Genomic DNA, 13,438 nt, shown 5'->3' on the forward strand with positions numbered 1-13,438 from the left:
TCCACATTTTTCTGGAGACGGAGGCTAGATGGACTGCATACAGATTTGTGGACATAACCAATTGCACAAATCAATTTAGTGCAGAGTACAACAGACTGTTGGCTGACACTGGAAGTCACAGCATTCTGGAAATGACCTCTGACTTTATACCTCCAACTGTCAACTACGAACTGCCTCATAAAGTACTATTCCCGAGTAGAGAGGACTGTATCCTCCGGGAGAAGGAAATATTAGGAGCAGATAGTTGTTGGTTCACAAATGGATCAAAAACTCCTTCCGATTCTGGTGCAGGTACTTTTAGTCGCAGATCCAGGACAGACATATCAACCTGCCTAGGAACTTACGCGACTGTATTTCAAGAGAAAATTCACGCTAGTGAATTGTGTGCGGAGAAATTGGATAAATTCAACCTCACAGATAAGTCAATAAACATATTCTCGGACAGTCAAGCGTCTTGGCTCCTATCGAGCAACGTCTAAATTGGTAGCAAATTGTTAAAAACGAGTCTCCTCGATAGAAATACTCAACAGATTGGCTCTGGTCTGGATTCCTGGCCATATTGACCTGGAAGACAACGAAGCTGCCCACTCCCTTACAAAGGAGGGTGCTGCAAGCAGCTTCATCGGACCAGAACCTGTCATTGGTAGCGCTTTAGGCTTTGCCAAACAAACTTTGAACACCTGGAAGGCAAGAAGATTTATCGACTTCTGACAGAATTTTTCAGGATGGGCTCACTCCAAGGCGTTTATTCACCCTTCAAAGTTTGATACCAAACAGATGTTGGAGTACAGTAGGGATGAACTACAATGTCTAACAGGCCTTCTCACAGGTCACTGTCATTTGAATCATCATATGCAGAGACTTGGACTGTCGGAAGACAGTGTGTGTCGCCTCTGTTTGGAAAATGATGAAACAGCAGAGCATATACTTTGTGGCTGCCCCGTTGGGGACCGAATCAGGTTCTTAGAGTTTGGCAGAGCCGTACTCTTACCATTTGACCTGAAAGATCACTCACCATACAAATCAATCAGCTTCTTTGAGAAGCTGGGTTTATTTAGCCGAGTGTGGATAGGTGTGAGCCACAATAAATCTTTGCGAGTTGCGGTGGAGAATTGAATAGACCTAGTCACTTTAGACCTAACCTAACCTAACACCCTTATAAACCTATATCACCACAGTAGGTGATAACAGACAGTCCTTAATAACTTCATTTCCTGCATTGTGTTTACCTGTGACAATGTGGATACGCTAATCTGAAAATCGGCGAGTAGGCCAGGTCAATTCGATCATTTAGTAGGTTGCAACCGCCATGCTTACCTGCAAAGTGTGAAATTTTCGTAGCGTTTACATTCGAGAACTTGTGGTTGCATTCCAAGGAATGGTTCAAAAACGTCAAATCATTTTTCTACCTAGTTTGAAAAACCTTCCATGTTCAGTATACCGTTTTCAGAAATTTCGCCTACATGATCTCCTACCACGTACTAACGGCTACATCCATATATTCAATAGTTTCCGAAAACTACTAAGTTGAATAAACTAATAATCAATAATTCCTATCAGGATATAAATAAAACCCCAAGGAAGGAAACCTGATTAGTGGGTAGTCATCAATTGCTTCATGATCGCAACAAAAAAAACCTAAAAAAACTTTTGAAAGAGGAAAGTAGATATACAACTGAAAATAAGTTCAAACGAAATAACATGGTTGATTTATGGAAACGAGTGTATTCTTTGATATAATTATCAACACAAAATTAAATAAAAAACTGTGATGAAATGGGGCTTTCACCATCAGTGATTTTGAATATATATATATCGTTTGGCTTTCATCATCTCAAATACTCATATCGGATACACAAATTGATTATGTGAATTTTCTGTCGATTCTTTTTTTGTTGCACTGATTTTTTGCGTATTCCCATGATATGAATATTAAATGAATAGGTGCGTTTGCTGAAATGAATAGGAAACAGACCATGACGTCACTCGGATTCCAACATGGCGGATTAATATTTTTTAATCAAATCAGAGGTATCTAATTAGATGGTTTGCTAAGAATAATTCAAAAAATGGGAAAATACCTCTCTGAGCCCGATATGACAGACAACCCATGATGGCGGAGTAGCTTCCCCTTCCACCCCAATAATATAGGTATTAGATGAAAAGATTTGTTGAAAAGAATACGGAAAGAATAAATGTAGTATGGCGGACTACCAGAGATGGTGACCTATGTTAAGTTGTTTTCATGCACTCCTATGATATGGATATCAAATGGAAGGATTCAAGGGAAGAATACGAAATATTAAATGACGTCATTCAGAATTCTTTATGGACAAAGATGAAAAAGTAGGTAATTTTTGTATGCGCCCCCACGACACAGAGGAATCAAATGAAAAGGTTTGAATTGAAAAAATCAGAATGACGAAAAACAGGATGGCTGCCATTGAAATTTTAAAAAGTTATAACTTGGCTATCACAGATAGATTGGTGATGCTTGAACTGATGTTGTAGGGACCAACCTTGCAAGAATAAAATATTAAATAGAAAGAACAGACTGAAGAACATGTCAAGCGATAACTGAAGAATAAATTCATAGTTCATTACATGAACCAAAGCTTGTCAAGAGGTTTACCTGTGCAGATAAATAAGTATACAATTGGTAACCTATCTTGACATAACAAATGGGGAGAGAAAACATCATATATTTTTTTTTTAAAATAGGTGAATTTCGTGACAAACATTTATATGTTTCAATGGTTCAATTGAATAATTTGATGAGTTCAATTGAAATGAAAATGATTTTCTTTTATTCACCACAGCACGTTAATGATGGAAACTTGTTTTTGGAAATATTTTCACGAACAATTTTTTTGATGATAAAACAAATCATCAGTCGCATTTTCATGAGGGGAACAGCCTCAGTCAGCATCATCAATATGTTGCAATTACTTAACAAATGAACTGATGATCACTATGTTATTAATGACAACCTGTTAGAGAGAAGGATTAGTTATACTTAGTAAACCAACCAAGAAATTTCACAAGTAAGAGTATGAAACCAAGTAATAAAATTTGTTTCAAATGGATGAAAGTTTTTTTTTTTTTAAAACAAAACACCAGTACTATAGGAAAATTTTCGAGTCGCTCTAAGAATGGTGATTGTACGAAAGTAGCGATTGACGTTGTCTTTGAATCGCTGGAGATTAAATTTATTTGCAAACACGTTATGAGGAAGTTCATTCCATAAAAATGCAGTTCTTCAAATGAAGGCTTTCTCAAACAGTGAAGTTCGAGGTGTACTGAGTTGAACCTCAAAACGATGAGCAGCCACAGTCCGTCGCGTATTTCTGATATGTACCGCTCTTGGTGGAATCAAATGTGCCAAGTCACTTGAACACCTCCCGTGGAAGCATTTATAAAAGAGAAGCAAATCTCCAACCTTTCTTCGTTGTTCCAGACTATCAAGGTTGCAAGTGCTTTTCAAAGCATCAAAAGTTGTTGAGGTTTGCACAGTTTTCTGGTTTGGAACAGTGTTTCAAGCTTTTGAGAAGAATTTCTTGCAATTTCAGTGACATGATTGTGCCAAGACATATTGGTGTCCATTTCAACCCCCAACCAACTTATCGAAGCAGAAAACGGAATTGCCTGTTCTGGCATTATTTTATCCGGTTAGGAGACATTCATTTTTTTGAGAAAACCGATGCCTGGGTTTTCGAAGCATTGAATTGAACCTGGTTACTTTCACCCCAATTCGAAATCACCTCTAGATCTTTCTGCTGTCGGTGAAGATGTGCATCCGCAGACGATGTCCTGCAATCCAAATGAAATGACGGGACAAGTTTGCGTTCGTCAGCAAAGCAATATATTGGTTTCTTGGCTTTTTCAATAAGTCATTCATATTCAATAAAAATAGGGTTGTAGACAATATGGATCCCTGGAAAACACCAGTTCGTTCAGGTAATTGGAGAGCCATACATAAAAATGATCGGACAAGCTTTAGCATCAAAGTTTGGCCAGAAAGCTCTCATACCCACGGTCAAAGGCTTTAGAAATATTAGGCGCAATTCCCTCAAGCATGAATCTATTCTCTCATGCACATCAGATTTTGACAAGATGATTTACATTTTGTGATGTTAGTAATGTAGGTACTACTGAAATTCTAATCAGAATGTCTGCAAAAACATAATCAGTTTATGTTGGAAAATGAACTTTTTTATTTATCCACGTAAAAACTTCAGAAATACACTTGACTTCAGTGACTAAAGCAATATACACACATCGGAAAAGTCTAAGGATATTTTTATAACATACTAAATATCATAAAAATAAATGCACGAGGTCGTTCAATTTCGATTAAATTGGTACACTCGACCACCCTGTAGATTTCTATGGGTTGAGCAAAGCCTGCAAAAACGGTAACTAATCTTTTATCAAGTTTTTTACAAACTGTAGGTCTTCGGCTAAAATGAATAATCTGAAAGTGTCGAGTTTGTACATTCTATGCAGTTCTTGCTCAGCAATTAAACTGGAAATATTGTGCTTTAACATGGAACGCCATCACTTACCATTGGCTGAGATAAATAGAGCTGTAGGGCTTCTTCAAGGTGGCATGCGAAAATGATGTAGCTCTTCGTTTGGGGATTTCCCAAAGTGTTATCAGTCGATTGTGGCGGCGTTTCCGTGAAACTGGCAGTCCAGCCGAACAACATCCAGGGCGAGGACGCGCTACAAAACTGCAGTTCAAGACCGATTTTTGGTCTTAACCGCAAGAAGACAACCGACAATCACAGCACCTGAGTTGGTTAACGTGTTGCAGCAGACGCACCAGGTAACCATTGGTCGTGATACTGTCAGAAATCGACTGCATTGAGCAGATCTCCACAACAGAAGGCCACTTAGATGTCCACCTTTGTCGAGAGGCAATCGCGGTAGAAGATTAGAGTGGTTTCAAGAACATCAAAACTGGGATGCAAATGATTGGGCCACAGTTTTGTTTACAGACGAATCCAGATTTGGATTTCATCCAGATTCTCGTCGAGTAAGACAGTGGAGACAACCTGGAAATAATGAACGTTTGAGACACGTCCAGGAAGTCCACACATACAGAGGTGGTACAGTAATGCTAAGGGGCGGAATCATGATCGGCGGCAGAACCGATCTCGTTTTTCCAAATCGCTCCCTCACAGCTCGACAGTACCTCGACACCATTCTTCTACCTATCGTCCGTCCGTTTGCTGGTGCTGTTGGTGAAAACTTCCACCTAATGCACGATAATGCTCGTCCACATGTCGCGCGTCTAGTGATTGACTGGCTCACTAACGAAGGAGTTGATGTATTGCCATGGCCAGCACAATCACCGGACCTGAATCCCATCGAGCATGTGTGGGACATGCTTCAACGAAGAATTACTCCGCATATGGGGAACATTCACACAACGTTTCAATTGAGAGAGCTTTTAATCGCTGAATGGGCAAATGTACCTCAACAAGACATTGACAATCTCATTTTGTCGATGCACGAGTTACAGTTCGATAACCTCTTACATCAGCAGGATATTGTTCGATGACCCGAAGACGACATCAATTATTTTGCTGATATCTGCAAAGTCGGCAATAATTTATATATAAATAGGTTCAATTGATTTGTAATAGCCAGTACTTATATTTCATAGTTATTAGTTGTTACTCTGTTCAAATAAAAAGTTTTTAAAACCCTTTTGTGTGAACGAGAAATATAATTGGCGCAGTCATTAGGATAGTGGAAGAGTCCTTAGAAGATCCTCGTCGTTCTCAAACGTTTATCCACTATTCTCCCGAACCAAGTTCCACCGAGAAGCAAGTACTCCAGGAAGAATTTCGGCCGTAGACAAGAATACCTCTTCACTATCGTCCGTCAAGGAATATCTACATAGAAATAAGTTTTTGGTGACAGAATATGCAACGAGCCATCATCGTCATCCTGTAAGCATAAATGAACTCAACTTCATCAATTGCAAATACTATTTTACGTCTCCCTACCTTAGTTTTACCAAATTCACCTTCAAGTATCAATTCTCGCCCATCCATTATTCCTCAAACAATTGACCAACTTTAAATCCATCAACATGGCAAAACAATTCGACCTGAAGAATTTTGGATTGTACCCGAATACGATGGAAGCCCAAATGAATTATACCAGTTCATCAACGTATCAACAATGATTCTGAACGAATATTGGAATACTGAAGACCACGGTTGTTTTCAGAACCATATATTGATACAAGGACTACTCAACAAGCTACGAGGCAGAGCCAAAGACGTCATCTCAGTTTATGGATGTAGTGACTGGAACAGCATCAAAGGAACTCTAATCCAAAACTTCGCCGACCAACGGAATGAAAATTCCTTAACAAGAGATTTGGTAAACCTGCGACAAGACCAGAACGAAACACCACAACGTTTCTACGAAAAAGTCATGGGACTTTTAAACACAATATCAAACTATATCGAATTACACACCGCCGATGATACGATAAAGATCAGCAAGAAAAGTTATTTCCAACAACAAGCTCTAACAACATTCTTAGCCGGACTACGAGAGCCCATTGGATCCACCATAAGAGCAATGAAACCAATAGACTTGGCAACAGCAATGCAGTACATCCAAGAAGAAAACAATATCCGTTATCTACAAAGGACGTTTGGACCCCCACAAGTCCCCAAGAAACCACTCCAGACCCAGCAAAAAACTGCAAATCACCAATATGCCCAACAATCAATACCACAGCGGATGTACCAACCCATGCAACACTTTCAACGAGCCGGACAACAACAACCTCATCAGACAATGGGACTCCAACCACAATTTCAACAACCGACCTTCAGACCACATTGGCAATCGAATACTCAACAGAGACAGATGTGGCCTTCAGTCCAACCACCACGTTTTGGACAGAATCAACCAAATAAGCAGAACGGACAAGAACCAACACCAATGAGCATCAGTACCAGAAATACTTATGGAGCACCAACGAGGAGCATGAGAACCCAACCTCAGGCAAGACCAAATTTCAATCCAGCTCCCATGTTCAACATTGAGCAACATGACGAAGACTTTGCATATGAAGCGAACCCCTATTACATTGAAGAAACCTGCTCTTATCCCAATCAAGAACCAACTGAAGAATTCCAGGTTCAAGAAGACCAACAGGAACCAGATGAAAATTTTCTATTGGATCCAGGACAAAACCAAGAAACATAGTGGAACTGCATACATTCGACGATAAGAGAGAACTTCCTTATATAACCATTGCAAATCCTCCCTCAAACTCCTCATTGACACCGGATCAACAAAATCCTTTCTCAATCCTGAATTAGCTTTCCAATATTACAAGGATTGCATCAAAAAAGATCCCTTCGTCGTCACTTCCATTTTCCAAAACTATTCTCAAGATTACAGTGCAGAAATTCCCATATTTCCTGAGTTTAACTCAAACGGCATTCTGAAATTCTACCTCTTCAAATTCCACAAAACTTTTGATGGTCTCATTGGACTCGACAACCTGAAATTTCTCAAAGCTGAACTGAATTTCCTGAATCCTCCTTTTAACCGAATACTCCTCTCTCCCAATCCAGTACTACGAAACCAATAAGACCCAGTTCTACTCTATTCAATTGGAGCCAGACAGCGTGACCCAAGTACGACTACCGGTGAAGGATAAGAATGGAACTATCATGATATAAGACAGAAACTGCAAGGTGCTTACATCCGTGAAGCTCTCACTGATGCCCGTGATCATCTAGCCTGGACGGAAATTGTCAACTTCAGTCCAGATAAACTCCAATCGTTCTAGCCGAACCAGTACGAAGCAGCCAATAATAATCTTCAAGAGCATCGTATCTATTCTGCTGACATAATCCCATCAGGAAACAGAGACCCAATCAACACACATGGATGATCTAATCAGAACAGACCACCTGAATCCAGAAGAGGAGATGCATATCAGAAAATTATGCAGAAGATATGCTGATATTTTTCACCATCCAGATTCCTCACTCACATTCACCAATCAAGTCAAACACCATATGAAAACCAGAGACGAAATCCCAGTCTACACAAAATCATACCGATATCCGTATGTACACAAGGAAGAAGTGAAGAAGCAAATAACTTCGTTATTGGCAAGGAATCATCAGACCTAGCCAATCTCCCTGGTCCTCACCAATTTGGGTCGTTCCAAAAAAACTGGACGCCTCTGGAAAAGCAAAATGGCGTATCGTTGTGGATTTCCGCAAAGTCAACGAGAAGACTATAGACGACCGCTACCCTATTCCGAACATTTCTGACATCTCGACAAACTGGGAAGGTGTCAATATTTCACTACCCTGGATTTGGCAAGCGGATTTCACCAAATAGAGATGGCAGAGGAGGACATCCCTAAGACCGCATTCAACGTCGAAAACGGACACTACGAGTACCTGCGTATGCCGTTTGGACTGAAAAATGCTCCAGCGACCTTTCAAAGGGTTATGGACAATGTCCTAAAGGGTCTACAAGGGACCATCTGCTTGGTTTATATGGATGACATAATCATCTTCTCTACATCTCTGCAAGAGCATATGGTCAACCTCACAAAAGTTTTCCAACGCCTACGAGAACTGGTTTCAAAATACAAGTAGACAAGTGCGAATTCCTGAAGAAAGAAGTCAGCTTTCTAGGACACATCGTCACTCCTAATGGGATAAAACCAAACCCAGCAAAAGTCAAAGCAATCATGGACTATCCTGTACCATGAACTGTCAAAGAGATCAGAGGATTCCTAGGACTCCTAGGGTACTACAGGAAGTTCATCAAGGACTTCGCCAAGACTACCAAACCGTAACCTCCTATCTCAAGAAAGATGACCATATAGAGCATACGCCAGAATTCCTAAAATGTGTTCAAACTTGTAAAAACCTGCTTACCAATGAACCACTACTACAGTATCCGGACTTCACAAAGCCCTTTAATCTGACCACAGATGCCAGCAATTTCGCCATAGGAGCCGTTCTGTCCCAAGGACCCATAGGAAAAGACAAGCCAATAGCTTATGCATCCAGGACCCTGAACGAAACTGAAATGAAGTACTCTACCATCGAAAAGGAAATGCTAGCAATAGTTTGTGCCACCAAATATTTCCGACCGTATTTTTCGGCAGAAAATTCAAAATTCTGTCAGATCACCGTCCCCTCCAGTGGCTCTTCTCCTTGAAGGATCCAAACTCAAAACTGGTCCGATGGCGCCTGAAGCTAGAAGAGTATGACTACGAAGTGGTCTACAAAAAAGGCACAAGCAATACCAACGCCGATGCGCTCTCCAGAATAGAGATACATACAAAGGAGCTCCATGAAGCAAACTACGACGACGACAAGGCATCTCTATTCAACCATCCTCCATCAGAAGTTCCTGAGTCTGCAGATGACATCATCAACGATCTGTTTAAAGATTGCTTTCATCAACATTTTCCTGAAGATAAGGACCCCATACCACAAGAACAAGAAATTCAGAATGAACCCCCAACCGAAGGAGACAAGGAATGCGTGAACCTGAACCCGGAAGTTACCCCAGACGAAGATACTAGTGGCATCACCAACCATACAGCCAGAGAAAGTCCAATATTAGAAATACCAATATCAGAGAAACCTCTCAATGTCTTCAATAACCAAGTCATCTTCAAACGAGTAAGCTATAACCCAGCAAGAACGGTGATAGAAGAAATATTCCCGAATAAAAGAAGATACCATGCTCAGTTGGGAAACGACAATATGGACGAAAATGTTTCTACTTTTTCAAAGAATATATCAGCCCGGGAAAGAAATACGCTTTGATGTTCGAAGATGAAGAACTCTACCCCAGCATGTGCAGAATCTTGAGAGAGACATTCAAGAATTCCTCTTTCGATCTCATAAAATGCAACCGCCTTTTGGAAGATGTCAGTTGCTCAGCTAGACAAAAAGAAATAATCAAGCAGCATCATGAAGGAAAAACAAACCATAGAGGAATCACCGAAACGGAAACTCGGATCAAAAGATTGTATTATTGGCCCAATATAAAAAAGGATATCGAAGAAGCTATCAACTTATGCGAAACTTGTCAAATCAACAAGTATGATCGAAGACCAGAGAAGCCAAAGTTCATGCTGACACCTACCCCAACGAAGCCTCTTGAAATAATACTCATGGATACCTTTCAGGCTAGTGGACAAAAATTCCTGACGATTGTGGATGCATTTTCAAAATATGGTCAGGCATATCCAATAGAGGGATGTAATGCTATCAACACTCTCAATGCTCTCTTAATATTCATCAACCATCATGGAATACCACATATGATCGTCACTGATAATGGAACGGAATTCAAAAATGGACTGATCCAAGAATTTGTTGACACACATAAAGTCAACATTCACTATACCACTCCAGAAAACCCTCAGTCAAACGGGATAGTCGAAAGATTCCATTCCACATTGATCGAGCACTTGAGAATATTGAGAGATACGCATAAGAAAAGAGACATCAAAGAACAGATGCTCTATGCCATCCTAGGATACAACAACTCTATCCATTCAGCAACAAGACAGAAACCTATGGATATTCTGAACGGACATCTCAATAGTCAGACCCATTCGATATCGACATAAGACAAGCCTTGATTAACAACTACGTCCAACAACACAGGGAAAAAACGAAGGAAATATATAGGAAAATCAATGAAGATTTACAGAAACAGAAAACAAATATCATAGAGAGAGAAACAAGAAAAGAGAAACTCCTATTACCTACAAACCCTGCACCAAAGTGTACACAAGAAAACCAGTGAAAAGAAACAAACTGCTACCACCCTTCTTCCAAAATCCATCCAAAAAGACCAAACAGTAACTGTCGAGACAGAAAATGCAAACGTCCATAAGAAAAATATAAGACATTTGCCTAATAAGATAACTAAATTCTTCGTCCCTTTACAGCCTTCATCTGACGAGAGGACACGAGATCGAAATCCAGAACCTCAAGACAAATCCAGGACTACTTCCCCTCAATATGGGACAAGCAAAGATCAAGACTAGTACCCACGACTTCATCCACTACTACGATCTTCAACCCATCCACGAAGATATCTACACATTGTTCCAGTACGAAAGTTATGGTTCTGGAAGGAGTGCATCTGATAAAACTTCCACCAGGTTGTGAATTCAAAACCAACAACGAAGCCTTCATAAACTCCAAAAGTGTCATATTAGACGAACCCCTCACTTTACCAAATATCAAGACAGCTCACATCAATTCCTCGCTGAAATTCAAACCATTGAAATCAGATAAGATTCCCCTGGATAAACTACATCTGACCCTAGAAGAAGAGAGGTTACAACTCATCCCAGAAGAAACCAGACAATCTGATAATAGCCATTTCTGGATGACTCCCATTTACATTTCAATCACCATCTTCATTCTATACTTAATTTACAGATTGAAAAGGCAAACGAAGAGAAAACCATCCAATGATGATCCACCAGTTCCCGAACACGAAGCATCATCTTCAGTCTTGTTCGTCCCTTACAAGACTTCCCCAGGGGATGGAGAAGTTACAGTTCGATAACCTCTTACATCCCCTGGGGAAGTCTTGTAAGGGACGAACAAGACTGAAGATGATGCTTCGTGTTCGGGAACTGGTGGATCATCATTGGATGGTTCTTTCTTCGTTTGCCTTTTCAATCTGTAAATTAAGTATAGAATGAAGATGGTGATTGAAATGTAAATGGGAGTCATCCAGAAATGGCTATTATCAGATAGATGTAGGGCCGTAATAAACCAGCGTGGAGGCCATACTTTGTACTGAATCCAATTTTTTTTGTATTATGATTTTTTTTCGGGGTGCCAAAGAAGAGCCATATTTTTTTTTTAGTTTCGCAGAACCGATCTCGTTTTTCCAAATCGCTCCCTCACAGCTCGACAGTACCTCGACACCATTCTTCTACCTATCGTCCGTCCGTTTGCTGGTGCTGTTGGTGAAAACTTCCACCTAATGCACGATAATGCTCGTCCACATGTCGCGTGTCTAGTGATTGACTGGCTCACCAACGAAGGAGTTGATGTATTGCCATGGCCAGCACAATCACCGGACCTGAATCCCATCGAGCATGTGTGGGACATGCTTCAACGGAGAATTACTCCGCATATGGGGAACATTCACACAACGTTTCAATTGAGAGAGCTTTTAATCGCTGAATGGGCAAATGTATCTCAACAAGACATTGACAATCTCATTTTGTCGATGCACGATAGATGTAGGGCCGTAATAAACCAGCGTGGAGGCCATACTATGTACTGATTCCAATTTTTTTTGTATTATGATTTTTTTTCGGGGTGCCAAAGAAGAGCCATATTTTTTTTTAGTTTTGCTTATATGCGCACTCAGTATTTTTGACCATTTAATAATTTTGTGTTGTAAGTTACATTCGTTTAATAATCACCCGTCAACTTTTTTTTTCCCTAAAGCGATCTAAAAAAAAATTATTGCCATTTTTAAAAATATCCCTAGACTTTTCCGATGCGTGTATTTTTAATGAATTACTCTGAAACGGCCGTGAACATGAATAATTTATAGAAATATGAAACTTCACAGTGATAATTGAGTCACTATTTTATCAAACTGTGCATTGAGAGCTTTTTTTATTTTTGCGATATTATAGGCAAGAGTTGCCATTGCCATTGTGTGAGTACTATAACAGGTACTGATTTTCACCATAAATGCCTAAGAAGAAGGAAAAGAAGCAAAACGAATAAAATCGAATATTTTTCTCGTAACTGCGTTTTTACTAGGGTTAAACAAAAAACTTCAAAATTACACCATCGAATACCGATTAATTTGAGCAAGGATATTATCGTCAGCTCCGATGATAGCAGATGACTTAAAACATACATTACAACAGAATTTAATAATGGAGTGAAAAATATAAACATCTACATCTCTCATTATTGAGAACAGTCACGAACTCAATACGTGATATGTATCATTTTTGAAAACTGGTCATTCACAATATGAAGTGGCAGTATATGCTCAATTAATGGAATTGATCGAACTTGAAATATGGTGTACACCGTCAACTAAATGCTATTGTGTGTGAAAATCGTCTATTCAAAATGTGAAGATATTGATTTCATATTCTAGGGTTGTGAAGTATTCGTCAGGAGGTTCAAAATGATCTGTCACAAGAACCCCCTTTTTTTAATTTTTTTTCCCAACGAAATGGCGCCCAGTCGTCATTTTGAAAGTTTCTTTTGTCAATTTCACTTCAAAATAAAGTATCAATACATTGATTTCATTATCCCAAAAATTTAAATCTTTTGAGTTGACCCGTTTGAAAAATAAAAGGGGGTGAGACATTAAAAAAATTCACTGTATAATATTTTCTCCTTCTCGAAGC

Source organism: Leptinotarsa decemlineata, unplaced genomic scaffold (assembly GCF_025532065.1).
Source record: "Leptinotarsa decemlineata unplaced genomic scaffold, Ldec_3_MD MMD2_P_RNA_scaffold_5, whole genome shotgun sequence".
Lineage (NCBI taxonomy): Eukaryota > Metazoa > Arthropoda > Insecta > Coleoptera > Chrysomelidae > Leptinotarsa > Leptinotarsa decemlineata.